The sequence below is a fragment of the Chiloscyllium plagiosum genome, chromosome 2, assembly GCF_004010195.1.
Source record: "Chiloscyllium plagiosum isolate BGI_BamShark_2017 chromosome 2, ASM401019v2, whole genome shotgun sequence".
Taxonomy (NCBI): domain Eukaryota; kingdom Metazoa; phylum Chordata; class Chondrichthyes; order Orectolobiformes; family Hemiscylliidae; genus Chiloscyllium; species Chiloscyllium plagiosum.
In genome coordinates, this window is record NC_057711.1 from 126,927,325 (window position 1) to 126,941,756 (window position 14,432).

At 41.7% G+C, this 14,432-nt stretch overlaps 1 pseudogene; it reads left to right on the forward strand.

The window, feature by feature from the left end:
* Nucleotides 1–3,862: 3,862 nt before the first annotated feature.
* LOC122558068 overlaps nt 3,863–14,432 on the forward strand; it is a 71,923-nt pseudogene continuing 61,353 nt past the window's right edge.

Sequence of the window (14,432 nt, forward strand, 5' to 3'; positions counted from 1 at the left end):
AAAGAGCAGGAAATGACATCACCATAGGAAATTATGTCACCTCAGGAAATGCCATCAACAACCCAAGGAAACCCAAACATATAAATAGAAAGCACAACATTCGGAGGCTCACTGAAGATGTTACCTAGTATGGTGATGAAACGTCTGAAAATGAACCTTTCAGCTCAGCGAGCAAACCTACATCCAGAACCTCAACCTGAGCTACAAATCTTCTCAAAATTCACTAAAATAAGTTTTGAATATATTAACCTCACTCTGCAGCATTGCCTTGCACACTATGACAGTTATTAATAATTATTGGATTACGACAGTATTCCACAACTGTCCTTTTTTCATCTAAGAACAACAAGCTAATAAGAGGACACGTTGCCTGGTAGGCCTCAATATCCAAACATATTGATGCCAGGTCCTCACAAGCCCAGTCACTCACAAAAAATAAAAGGGAGCTTAATTGATATTGTTTAATATCCAGGAGGTCCACTCCTCCTAACCCTTGCGGCAATTGCAATTTGACAAGCTTGTGATGCCAGATAAAAGAGCTAAATCACCCATTAAGTCTTCGAAATGTTTGCCTGGAAAAGGATCTTTGAAGATCTTATTTAATCTTGTCGAGCAAGTGGACAAAATTAGCCTTAAATAACTGATCGCAGATGGGAGTAACAAAAATACCCAAATAAAGAAAACCTCCTGTGACCACTTAAAGGGAAACCATGACTCATCCTCAACATCAGATATTCCCCCAAGATCCCCATAGGCATAACCTCCGATTTTGAAAAATTAATCTTCTAGCCCGAAAAGGAACCAAATAAATTAATACATTGTATTAAATGGGGTACAGAAAATACCAGGTTTGACAAAAAGGTGAGGACGTCATCCGCATATAATGTGATCTTATGTGGCTTTGATCCCACTTCTGCGGCAGTTATTTTAGGATCCCTATTGATAGCCTGTGCCAGCGGTTCAATCACCAATGTAAAACGTAGAGTTGAGAGGGGACAATCTTGCTGATTGCCCCTACAGAATCTAAAATTACTGGATCTTACACCATTGGTGAGAACTGCAACCAGAGGATCACTATAAAGGACCCTTACCCACTTAATAAAGACTTCACCGTAACCATATTGTTCCAGGGTGTAAAATAAGATATGGCCACTCAACCCGATCAAATGCCTTTGCTGCATCGAAAGAGACCACTACTCCCTGAACTGATCATTGCTGACACACTTGGACCATATTAAGTAACCTCTTAACATTGTTGGAGGATCTGTGGCCCTTTGTAGAACCCATCTGGCCCTCTTTGACAATGGAACGCAACATCCTTTCTAGCCTTAATGGAAGACTCTTAGACCAAAGTTTGAAATTAGAATTTAGAAGCGAAATGGGATTATAAGAAACACAATCCTCTGGAGTTTTCCCTTTCTTAAGCCTGAGAGAGATATTAGCATGTCCAGCATCAGCCCTGACAATATATTTATAAATTCTTTGTAGAATTCACTGTGAAGACCATCAGGGCCGTGTGAAGCTGCTTCTTCGCTTCCTGTTCCTCTTGCACCGTTAAAGGGGCATTAAGGAGAGATGCCTGTTTGGAGGTCATGCCTGAAAGATCCAGGTTTTTAAAAAAGGACTCCATCTTAGCCCATCTGTCCTCACAGCTTCTGACTGATATAATTCAGAGTAGAATCTACAAAATGCAGCATTGATCTTTTTAGAATCACAAGTAAGAATCCCAGTCCCTTCCCCGATTGAGGTAATAGATTGGGGAGCATTCTTTTTCCTAGCCAGGCATGCCAGATATTTGCCTGGCCTATCACCAGGCTCAAATGCTCTTTGTTTCACAAAAGAAAGTTCCTTCCTCACATGAGCATGGAATTCAAGCAGGACCGAAGAGCTGTGACCCGCTGCAACTTAGCCACCGATGCCCAATCAAAATATGCCGTCTCAGCTGGCTTCAGTTGTGCCTTACCGATGCTGCTGCTTTCTCTTCTGTTGCTTGCAACTGGCAGAATATGAGATAATTATCCCCATAGCATAAACCTTAGCAATCTCCCAGAGAATGACGGGTGGCTAGCCATATCTGAACTAATGGCCAAGATTGCTTTAAACTCATTAGAGAAATACTCAATGATCTTACTGTCCCTGAGAATAAAGGGATCCATTTGCCAGTGCCATGAACCTGCTACATTGCCCTTAATCTTAACCTCTAAGTATACTGCTGCGTGATCAAAAATGGCAATATTCCCAATTGTGCAGGACATCACTGAATCCAAAAAATTCCCAGGGACTTGGAAAGGATCAATCCTAGTTTGAGACTTCTGCGGATTAGAAAAGAACGTAAAGTCCCGACGCATGGGTTGGAGGCACTCCAAACATTCACCAGCCCCAATTCTACACATAGCAGAGAACATTTGGGGGGGGGTTTGAGCATTCTATCCACCGTGGGATCCATAAGACAGCTAAAATATCCTCCTATAATAAAATGTCGCAATGCAAGGGCAATCAGTTTGGAGAAAGCACCCAACAGGAATTTAAGGGGATGTACCAGGGGACAATAAACATTCAAAATACCATACATTTCACCATATATTGAGGCTTTAAGAATTACGAACCACATATACTCATCTTTAATATGATCTAGTAACTTAAATGAGAAATTCTTCCAAACAAGTATGGCCGCTCCCCTGCTCTTAGTATTGAATGACGAGAAAAACACCCGATCTAACCCACCCTGCCGTAATTTCAGATGTTCCTTATCATCAAGGTGAGTTTCCTGCAATAGGGCAATATCAACCCTCTCCTTTTTAAGACTGGAAAGCACCTTTTTCCTCTTGACTGGCAAGTGACTCCCTTTAATGTTCCAGGTACACCATTTGCCATAATTCTCTACAACAACCTTTGAACTCCTGAGAGGAAAAATTCAATTTACAAATCGCTGAGTATAAATGGAAAAAGACTCATGGAGACTAAAATCTACATACACTAAAACTACTATATCTAACAAATTAACAGAACTTTGAAAACTACATCTACAAAAAAACCAACAAACTAAACCAAATATAAAATACAAAAGGCATTTAATGGGGGACTCTACCTCCTGCCTACAGAGGGCGCTTACACATCCCACATGCACCTTCATAACTCCTTTCAGCTTGAGCCATAAAGAAAAAAAAGAGAAAACATTATTGACCATATCCTTTAGACCATCCAGTCTATTTTAAAGTGTCCAAAAAGTTTTTCGCTTTTTCCAAAGTATCAAATGATCGTACAGACCCCTCATAAGTAAAATGAAGCAACATCAGCTACCTTACAGAATAGCAAATACTGAGGTTCCCTAGTCTTCTCTAAACATCATCAAAGGACTTCTTTTTACAGATCACAGCCACAGAAGAGTCCTGGAAGAATATTTTCCTGAATCCTTTGTAAATCAAGGCTTGTGGATCCTTCCCCTGCATTCCGGAAACTTCCATAACTCTCTGCTTGTCCCTGTAGCATTGGAACCACACTAAGACCAGGCAGGGGCCCTGGTCTGAACCAGGCCTGTGCACGGCAACCCGGTGAACTCTGTCAATCTTCACCCGGCCCACCTCAACCTCCCAACTGAGAAATCACGGCAGCCAGTCTTCAAAAAGTCTTGCTGGCTGCGTGCCTTCCACTATCTCCAACAACCCGACAACACGGATATTCTTTCTCCTATCCCCTGTGTTCGAGGCCATCGACCTGCTTGGTTAAGGCCTGGACCTGTTTTTCAAGGGCATGGATCCACTCCGCTGAGGACTCGATCACGGTCTCCAATGCTGCGAACCACCGTTCGACCTCCTCCACTCGCTTTCTGAGCCCTTCCAGCACCTGCTCGTACTTATGCTAGATGGTCGAAATTGGTTCCATCCTAGTGCGACCCTCCTCGATCGATGCCTCGATCATCTCCCAGAGCTTCATGAACTCTGCAGCCAAGGTCTGTTGGGTAAGTCATTCTGATCAAGTTGCAGAGGAGAGTGTGGCTGCGGTTGCAGTCCCGGTCACGGGTGTGCTGTGTATTGGGACTTAATCGATCCTTTACCTTTTGTCATCTTCACCCAACTGTTTATCTATAGAATTTTTCCAAAATAACTTAGATGGGGAAGGTAAAAGCACCACTTCGCCTGAGTTGTGGTGCAGAGCTCAGCATGGCAGAACTTTCAGACCGCCACCATCTTGGATCCTCCCAGTAACCATTCTTTTTAAAAAAAAGTGTTCTGGCCTCATCCAAAAGTGAATTGTCTTCATCTAGAAGGGTTCTTAGGATAATCTGGACATGTTATGGTCATCGTCATCACTGAGATGAACATTTTTATTTCAGACTTGTTCATCAACTGAATTCAAACTCCTGGGTGCCAGACTGGGATTTGAGATCATTTCTTCATGGGTCCAGTAATATTCCCTCTGCAGTAAAGGTACAAGTAAAGGTACAAAACCACCAGGGTTGTCTGAGAGCTCTCCACTTCTTCCTTAACAGAGGCCTACTCAGTCCATATCCACTACAAGCCTCTCTGCTGCATTCTTGTTCTCTCATTGAACAACTTCACCCTCCACTTCACTCCACATTCATTTTCTAATTAAACATTGTTGCTCTGGAAATCCAAATGGGTATTACTTGTGCTTTTCTTTTCATAAATTACATAGAATATTATTTGATTTAATCTTATTCAGACTGCACCCCCACCTCCCCACCCACCCCCCCAATCTTTTCAGCACACCATAAACAGAAAGGCTTTAACCACTTGTTTCCCATTTCTAACCTCCTCTTCCTTTACATCATCCATCTCCAACTTTTCCGTTTCTTTCTCCATTTCTGGGAATAGTCTATCAACCAGCATTCATAACTTTGTACCCATTGACTCCATAATAACATTGCCATCCATTCTGCTTCTTGTGAGTTCTCTGTTTCATTGTTCTAGTTTTCTTTTTATTTTCCACAGCATTTGTTCCAGCAGTGCCTCATTATAAGCCAGTGCTTCTCATGAGTATTCCACAACAAAGTTCTCCATGCCTCATCCCCTACTATGGTTGACAGGATATTCAATAATGGTCATTCTGCTTTTATTCTTTTTCTACATCCCAGAATCTTGATAGGATTCATCTTACCCTTCCTTTCCACTACATTCAATGGATCATTCTCTGCTATTTCCACCATTTCTAGCTGGATGCCAACTCCAACATGAAGTCACCTCCAACATTATGACATCCCAGAACATATCTTTATTTACTTGTACTTCTTTCAATTTAGTAAGCTGGCTTCACTATTCACGATGTGGTCTCCTGCACACTGGAGAGACCAATCACACACTGAGTGACTGTTTAATGGAACACTTCCATTCCAACCACCAACATAACTCTGAAGTTCCTTTGTCTGTCGTTGTTAGTTTTCTGTGTTCAGTTCTTGACCTACTGCAGTGTTCCAATGAAATTCCTTGTGCTCAGGCAGCAGCATGTCATGTTTAGCCTTGGCACTTTACAGCCTTCTAGACTTAACATTGAGTTCACACAAAGTTAGATTGTAATCGCTGCCTGCATTTTGTTACATTTTTCTTCAAGAATTTTATTTATTTTCCCTTTATTTCCTTTCCTTTGTTTTTAGACAGCAGCTTTCATCACTCTGCCATTCTTGTTACTCGAGAGCCATGCATCAGTACCTTTATTTGTCCCATTAACACTCCCTTCAATCTTGCACCACGAGCCCTTTTACTACTTATATATTTTGTCCTTCATCTGATCATAGACCTTCTCTTTGTTTTTTTCCCCTCTCCACAACCATCACTTTTACTTGCTAAAATCTAAACACATTTTGTGGGGGATGGCATGGTGTCTCAGTGGTTAGCACTGCTGCCTAACAGCACCAGGGACCCAGGTTGGATTCCAGCCTTGGGCGATTGTCTATGTGGAGTTTGCACATTTGCCCTGTATCTGCATGGGTTTCCTCCAGGTGCCCAGTTTCCTCTGACAATCCAAAGGTGTGCGGGTTAGGTGGATTGGCCGTGCTAAATTGCCCATAATGTTCAGGGATTTCTAAGTTAGGTGCATTGTCAGAGGTAAATGTAGAGTAACAGGGTAGGGAAATGGGTTTGGGTATGTTGCTCTTGGGGGGGCTGGTATGGACTTGTTGGACCAAAGGGCCTGTTTCTACAATGTAGGGGTTCTATGATTTCCTACTTGACCCAGTCTGATGAAAGCCCACAAATGTAATGCCTTTTTTATAAATTGTTACTTCAGAATCTCAGTCTTGATGGTGACACTCAGTCAGACCCGTTGGGACTCTCCAACATTCACTGTGCTTGTTTCAGATTTTCATCAGCTGCATTATTTTGCTTTTGGTTGAGGCTGTTGTGTAGTCCTAATTCAAACAAATGTACTTTCCCTGGACTGCACCTACAGCTGCCATCTCCTGATTCATCTGAGTATACGATACAGAAAAAATCCTGTAGAAACCCCCATGATGGCAGAAAACTTGTGGCTAAATGTGGCTTCACTCCCATTCGTCATTATAACCATAAACCCTGCTCTCAATCCACCAAATAAATCATGCAGAATACATAAGACATTTGTTGTATATATTTCAAAACAAACAACAAATCTCAAAAGATTAGAAGCTCTCATTAGGGTTATAATGATAGGAATGTTTCCTCTATCATTTTTATCTTTCTGTGAAAGAACTTAATATTGGGTAATCTGAAGAGACAGGAAGCAAACAGCTAGAAATCTTCACTTAAAGATGTAAACAAAATACGAAAGAGGCTTATGTACTGATAGTGAGAATTTCAAATTGTTGAACCAATACAGGAGACCAATCAGGACAAAAGTTGCTGTCATCAACATTCCATAATTGTGGGACTTGGTGGAGCTTAAAGCTGCAGAAAGCAAACTAACATTTCCCATGTCCATCAGCAATAAGACAAAGATAGCAGAAAGGTCCAAAGTATGGGAATAAAATGATAAAATATTTAATATTATCCAGTTTTGTTTGGGAAATATGGAATATCCGTTGTATATAACCATAACTAGCACAGAAGTTTAAGTACAATTTAAAATTTAGGATGATACAGGATGTATGACATGGAGATGATCATTAGGCTCAACTGGTCCATGCTACTGATTAAGCTCCACTTCATTCTCCTCCCATCTTTCCAGATCTAAAATGATAATTATAACTACCTATATATTCTCTTCTCCCCAAAATATTTGTTACATTTATTCAAAATAATGAAGATTTTTGATACTCTAGATAAGGTGAAACTGCTCACACTACCAGGTGGAACACTAGATGTAAGGCAATTGGTGTATGAACAGAGGTGAGATGAGATTTTTTTTTTTTGCATTGCAAGTTGTTATAATCTGGAATGCACTGCCTGAAAGGATGGCAGTGTGAAATTGAATGTTAACTTCCATGATGAAATCAGTAGATAGTGTGCATGAGGAAAAAGTGAGGACTGCAGATACTGGTGAGTCAGAGTCAAAAGGTGTGGCACTGGAAAAGCACAGCAGGTCAGGCAGCATCCAAGACACATGAGGAAGAAATGTTTCCAGGGGTATGCGGAATGAGCCAACAAGCGGATCTATTCGGGTAGCTTTGTAAAAGAGTTGGCACATGCAAGATGATCCAAATGGTTGCTTGATTCCAGGGAGCACTCCCAAGATAATGGGCAGGACTTGGCAGCCCAGAAATAGTGGGTACGGGACAAGGGGACTGGGGAAATGGTAGGGAGCTATGTCAGGACAGTTCCTTGATAGAGTCCCACCGTTAGCTGTTTCCCAGCATTGGGACTGAAAGCGAACACACTACCTACTAGAGGCAACCAATTTAAATTTAAAAAGGCCCAGTAAAGGGGATTGTCACTGCCTGCCAGCAACAAAGTCACTCCCCCCACTCCTTCCAGTCAGTGGCAATGTTCCTTCAAAGGGAGACAGGGAAGGGTGCCTCGACTGTCCAAAAGGATTATCCAGACAGGCCTGACTGCTTGGTCCAACTAGTTTATTAAACATTTTACTCTCCCAGGTTGAAGTGTCCTCCCTATATGCCTTAGCTGCATCCTCTTCTCCCAGTTTTGAAAGCTCCCCAGCATCTGGCTATCTGATTGGCCAGGTGACATCAGTTGTGGGATGCATTCAACTGGGTCTCCCTCTGTTTCCTCGATACGATGCAAGAGGGAAACTGATACAATGTATCAGGGAATTTGGATTTAATCTGGGTGTGACAAAGCTGCTCCTTTAACAAGGTTTTGTTGTCCTTGGCTTTTTCTCAGAGATGATGTAAAATACAAAGACTCCAAAAAGTCTAAGTTGAAAGTATTTAAGGCCAGTTTGATTATAGGTAACAGATGCTGCCTCAGGCAATAGACTTTCAAGTTTTTGAAAAAAATTGTAAAATGAAAGGGGAGTGGCCACTTCTCCCAGCTCAGTTTCTCTCTGGTTTGATTTGGTTTTTAGCACAGTAGTGTTGTAAAAGCTGCTGGACCCAAAGGAACAGCTCCATGCTGATCTCTCTCTGACTTCTCTCCTGTAAGAACCTGTGTTTGATTTTTCCTTTTGTGCCAAGGGGTGCTTATGAGGAATGTTGCAAGAGTTGGGAACAGCATCATTAAGTTGGGATAATCAGCTCAGTTTTTCGATAGGTTAGGTTATTTGGTATTCTCTTTTGTTTGTGTTTCATTCGGTAATCTTGTAAATAAATTCTGTTTTGTTTAAAACGAAGTGGTTGGGCCAACTGCATCGCTCCTGGAATATCCACTTAACACCTGCTTAAAGCAACCAGCAAAGTTATGATCTGGGCTACTTTCTTGAAATGTTTTGAAGGGGTTGCTGGCCTGGTCCATAACAGATTGGTTGCTCTTTTGCGGGATTTGTTCTGTAGTTCCGTTCTTAGGTTTAGGGTTGTTGGACTCAAAGGCAGCAAATGGTAGGTGTTAGTGTCTTTTGTTCCGGATGTTGAATATGGTTGGTTTAAACAGTGCTTGAGATAGTAATGGCTCTTTCAGTCACCAAGAGTTTTCTAAGGGTAGAAGAAGTGACTTTGGGGGTTTTACAAAAGGTGATTAAAGCCAAACTGATGGAATTAGCAGAGAAGCTGGAGTTGGAGCTGCTTCCTTCAGTGAGGAAAGGAGAGATAATTACAGCAATAGCTCAGCATGTAGATTTGCTGGAAACACGATCGGAATCTTTAGAGATGGCTAAAATTCAACTGAAAATGAAGCAGCTTGAATTAGAGGCAAAAAACAAGGAAAAGGCAACAGAAGTAAAACAGTTTGAATTGTGATTCAAAGCAGAGGAAAGAGAAAAAGAACAAACTGCTTTAGCAGAACAAAAGGAAAAAGAGAGAGAAAGTGAAGAGAGAGAAAGAGCGAGGGAAGAGAGAGACAAAAAGAGAGAGGAAGGGAAAAGGGAGGGAATTTGAACTTCAGAAATTGGCAACTGGGACAGAAAGTCAGCTTAAAGGGACGGAGATGAAGGCTGAAGGTAAGCTTAGTGAGGAAGCGAGTGAGGATGAGCAAATCCATGGTAGCCAAAGGCCTGGTGAGAAACTGTTTAAATATATTCACACATTGCCTAAATTTAATGAGAATGTGGAAGTCTTTTCTCATCTCATTTGAAAAGGTGGCTAAACAAATGCAGTGGCCAGTGACCATGTGGGTTTTGTTGATCCAAACAAAACTTGTCGATAGAGCCCGTGAGGTATTTGCATCCCTATCAGAGGAGGTATCTGGGACATATAAGGAGGTGAAGAAACCCATCTTAAGTGCATATGAGCTTGTTTCAGGAATCTGAGAAGGGACCCTGGTCAAACCTACACTGAGTTTGAAAGGATCAAACAAAGTAATTTCAATAAGTGGATCAGGACACTTAAAAGAGAGCAAACTTACAATGCTCTTAGAGCGATAATTACTTTGGAGGAGTTCAAAAATTCACTTCCTGAAGTAATGAGAACTCATGTGGAAGAGCAGAGAGTTAAAATGGCATGATTAGCAGCTGAAATGGCTGATGATCATGAGTTGGTCCGTAAATCAAAGTTTGGCTTCCAAAATTAATTTCAATCCATGAACGATAGAAATGGGAGTAAAGAGAAACTGTCGCGTGGAATGGGAAGATAGATCTTGTGAAGATCAGAAGGATAACATACTGCAGGGTAAAAAGGAAACCATTGAAGGGGACAGAAAAGTTAAAAAGCTGTGGTGTTTTCACTGCAACAAAGTAGACCACATGAAATCACAGTGTTGGTGGGTTCAGACAAGCGCTGGGAATCCAGATGTAGGAAAACAGGATAAGCCTGTGAATTTTGTTGGAGTGGTAATGGAAACACAGTGGAGGCTGGAAAGCTGCACCAGAATGTACAAGCTGGTCAGAGGTTGGTTAAGGAGGAAGTAGCAGATCTTCCAAAACCATATACCTGCGAAGGTAAAGTTTATTCATGTAGGCCAGGAGCAGCAGGCAAAGAGGTTACAGTATTAAGAGCTACAGGATCCTCTCAATCTGTGATGTTGAAAGGTCAGGAGATATGTACCTCTGAAGGACTATTTCCAGACAATGTACTGGTAATAGGAAATCATGGTAAGACAAGAAGCACTCAATTATGTAGAGTGAGGTTAGAGTGTCCAGTGAAGAGTGGAAAAGTCGTGCGAGAAGTACTGGACAAACTCTCAGTGCCAGGAACGAAATTCATCCTTGCTAATGATATAGCTGATTCACAGGTAGGAGTGCTGCCGACTGTGGTTGAAAAGCCAGTGGAAACTCAGGCAACTGAACTATTGCAAGACACATATCCTGGGATTTTTCTGGACTTTGTGGTAACAAGGTCACAAAGTTACCCATGGAAACAGGAGAGATCAAAGAGTACAGTTAAGAAAGTTGAAGTGGAATTAGCAGAGACCCTGTTTGATCAGATGGCTGAGACACAGGGGAGCAGATGGGTGACAAAACAGACAGCTTTAGCTCGGATAAATTAACTGAGTTACAGCAGAAAGATGAAAATTTAAAGTAATTGTATCAAAAGACGTACACAGAAAAAGAATCTGAATGTATCCTTGAATGTTTATCTTATAAATATCTTAATATAGAAATGGAGACCAACACATATTCAGGCGGATGATAAATGGGCAGAAGTTCATCAAATCGTTTTATAGAAAGTGGATTATAGAAAGGAGGAGTTGCGAGTAGCACACGAGATACCTCTCGGGGTTTTAGGAGTGATAAAAACTCAAAATAAAATATAAAAGCATTTTTCCAAGCCTAGACTGCACAAACATGGAGTTGAATTTTGCCAGAAATGTCATACATGTCAGGTAATTGGAAAACCACAGGCAGTAGTAAAATCTGCACCTTTAATACCTATTCCTGCATTTGAGGAACCTTTTACAAGAGTCTTAATTGATTGGGTAGGACCCCTACCCAAGATAAAAAGTGGGAATCAGTATTTGTTAACAATAATGGATGTGTCAACTGGATTTCCAGAGGCAATTCCATTATGCAATATCACAGCTAAAAGAAATGTAGAGGAATTACTCAAATTTTTCTCTAGATATGGACCAAAAACAGAGATACAATCAGATCAAGGATCAAACCTCACATTGCAGTTATTCAAGGAAGTTATGGACAACACAGGAATAAAACAATTCTAATCTACAGTAAACCATCCAGAATCGCAGGGAGCTCTAGAAAGGTGGCATCAGATATTAAAGACCACGTTGAGGGCTTATAATCAAGACTATCCAGATGATTGGGATAAGGGAATACCATTTGTGCTGTTTGCGATCAGAGATGCATCAAATGAATTGACCACATTCAGTCCATTGAAATTCATTTTTGGGTTTGATGTGTGAGCACTGCAGAAATTGATTCAGGAGAAATTGGTAAGTCAGGATTCCCAGACCACATATTTGGACTATGTGTCAAATTTTCAGGAACGATTAAATAGAGTGGGGAACTGCCTAGACAGCATTTAAAAGTATCACATCATGCAATGAAACAGGAAGCAGACAAGGAATCAAAATCTCGCATTTTTGCTATCAGGGATAAGGTATTAGTGTTATTTCCAGTGATAAGTGTACCCTTAAAAGCAAGATTTAATGGACCTCATCAAGTTGAAAGGAAACTGAGTGAGGTGAACTATTTGATAAGGACTCCAGGCAGAAAGAAATCTCACAGAGTATGTCATGTGAACATGCTTAAGAGGTATTTTGATAGGGAAGGAAAGTATGAGGAGACTGTATGAGTGATTACAACCCAGAGTGAAGAATCACATTCAGAGGATTGTGAATTGGACATTCCTCAAATTAAATTTAACAACAAGAACATTATCAAAAATTGAGGTAAATTTTTGAGTTACCTTCCAGAGGAAAATCGAAATGCCCTGAAAGAGTTATTACTATCACATGGGGAGATATGTGGGATTAAGCTGGGAAGTACTAACCTAATTATGCATGATGTAGGGATAGGAGATGCTGTTCTGATTAAGAAACATCTTTATAGGCATAAGAGTCTAAAGTTGCCACAGGTTCAAAAGGAGATTGAATGCATGCAAACCAACACAATCAAAGTGAGTAATAGTGATGGAACTCACCCACAGTAATGGTGCCAAAACCAAATGGTACCCAATGGTTACGTGTGGACTATTGCAAATTCAATGCAGTTACAAAGACTGACGCATATCCGATTCTGCGTCTGGAAGGCTGCATTGAGAAGATGGGACAAGAAACTCATATTTCTAAGTTGGAATTACTCAGAGGCTACTGGCAGGTACCTTTGTCAGAAAGAACAAAGGCAAGTTCGGCTTTCATAACAACAAATGAACTTTATCAGTTTAAGGTCATGCCATTTGGTATGAAAAATGCGTCAGCCACATTTCAGAGACTAACCAATAAGGTCATTGCCAGATTACTCAATTGTATCGAGTATATTGATGACCTGGTGATTTTTAGTCACACATGAAAGAAACATTTGCAACATTTATCAGGCTTGTTCGATTAACTTCAAGAAGGCAGGCTTGGTGATAAACCTGGCTAAAAGTGAATTTGCCAAAGCCCAAGTCACCTTCCTGGACCATGTTATTGGACATGGACAAATGGCCCCACGGGATGAAAAAAACGAAGGTAATTGGGGAGTTTCCCATACCATCAACAAAAAGAGCAGTACTACGGTTCCTGGGATTGAATGGATTTTATCACACTTCCATACCAAATTTTAGCAGTGTAGCTGTTCCACTCACTGAATTGCTAAAGAAAGGCAAGATGTTTCAGTGGATAGCCAACTGTCAAAAGGCAGTTGACAGCCTGAAAACTGTGTTAACCACTGCCCCATTTTGAATACCGTTGGGAGGGATGACTTAGCAGGGGAAAGCAGTGGGGTACAGGGCTCTGGCACAGAGTCTGTCCCTGCTGCTCAGAGGGGAAAGGGGAAGAGGAGCAGAGCGGTAGTCATTGGGGACTCCATAGTTAGGGGGACAGATAGGAGGTTCTGTGGGGACGAGAGAGAGAGAGTCACGGTTGGTGTGTTGACTCCCAGGTGCCAGGGTTCGTGATGTCTCTGATCGTGTTTTTGGGATCCTTAAGGGGGAGGGGGAGCAGCCCCAAATCATGGTCCACATAGGCACCAACGACATAGGTAGAAAGAGAGATAGGGATTTAAGGCAGAAATTCAGGGAGCTAGGATGGAAGCTTAGAGCTAGCACGAACAGAGTTGTTGTCTCTGATTTGTTGCCCATGCCACTTGCTAGTGAGGCAAGGAATAGAGAGAGAGAGGAGTTGAACACGTGGCTACAGGAATGGTGAAGGAGGGAGGGTTTTGGATTCTTGGATAATTGGAGCTCTTTCTGGGGTAGGTGGGACCTCTACAAGCAGGATGGTCTTCATCTGAACCAGAGGGGTATCAATATCCTGGGAGGGGAAATTCACTAAGGCTACTGGGGTGGGTTTAAACTAATCCAGCAGGGGGATGGGAACCAAAATTGTTGTTCGAGTGTAGAAAAGGTTAAGATAGGAAGGTCCAAAGTCAAGTTTCAGGGACGCAAGATGGCACCGGCAAGCAAGAAGTTGGTTTGAAGTGTGTCTACTTCAATGCCAGGAGCATCCAGAATAAGGTGGATGAACTTGCAGCATGGGTTGGTACCTAGGACTTCGATGTTATGGCCATTTCGGAGACATGGTTAGAGCAGGGACGGGAATGATTGTTGCAGGTTCCAGGATTTAGATGTTTCGGTAAGAACAGAGAAGATGGTAAAAGAGGGGGAGGTGTGGCATTATTGGTCAAGGACAGTATTACAGTTGCAGAAAGGACGTGTGGGGACTCGACAACTGAGGTAGTATGGGCTGAAGTTAGAAACAGGAAAGGAGAGGTCACCCTGTTGGGGGTTTTCTATAGGCCTCCAAATAGTTCCAGAGATGTAGAGGAAAGGATAGCAAAGATGATTCTCGATAGGA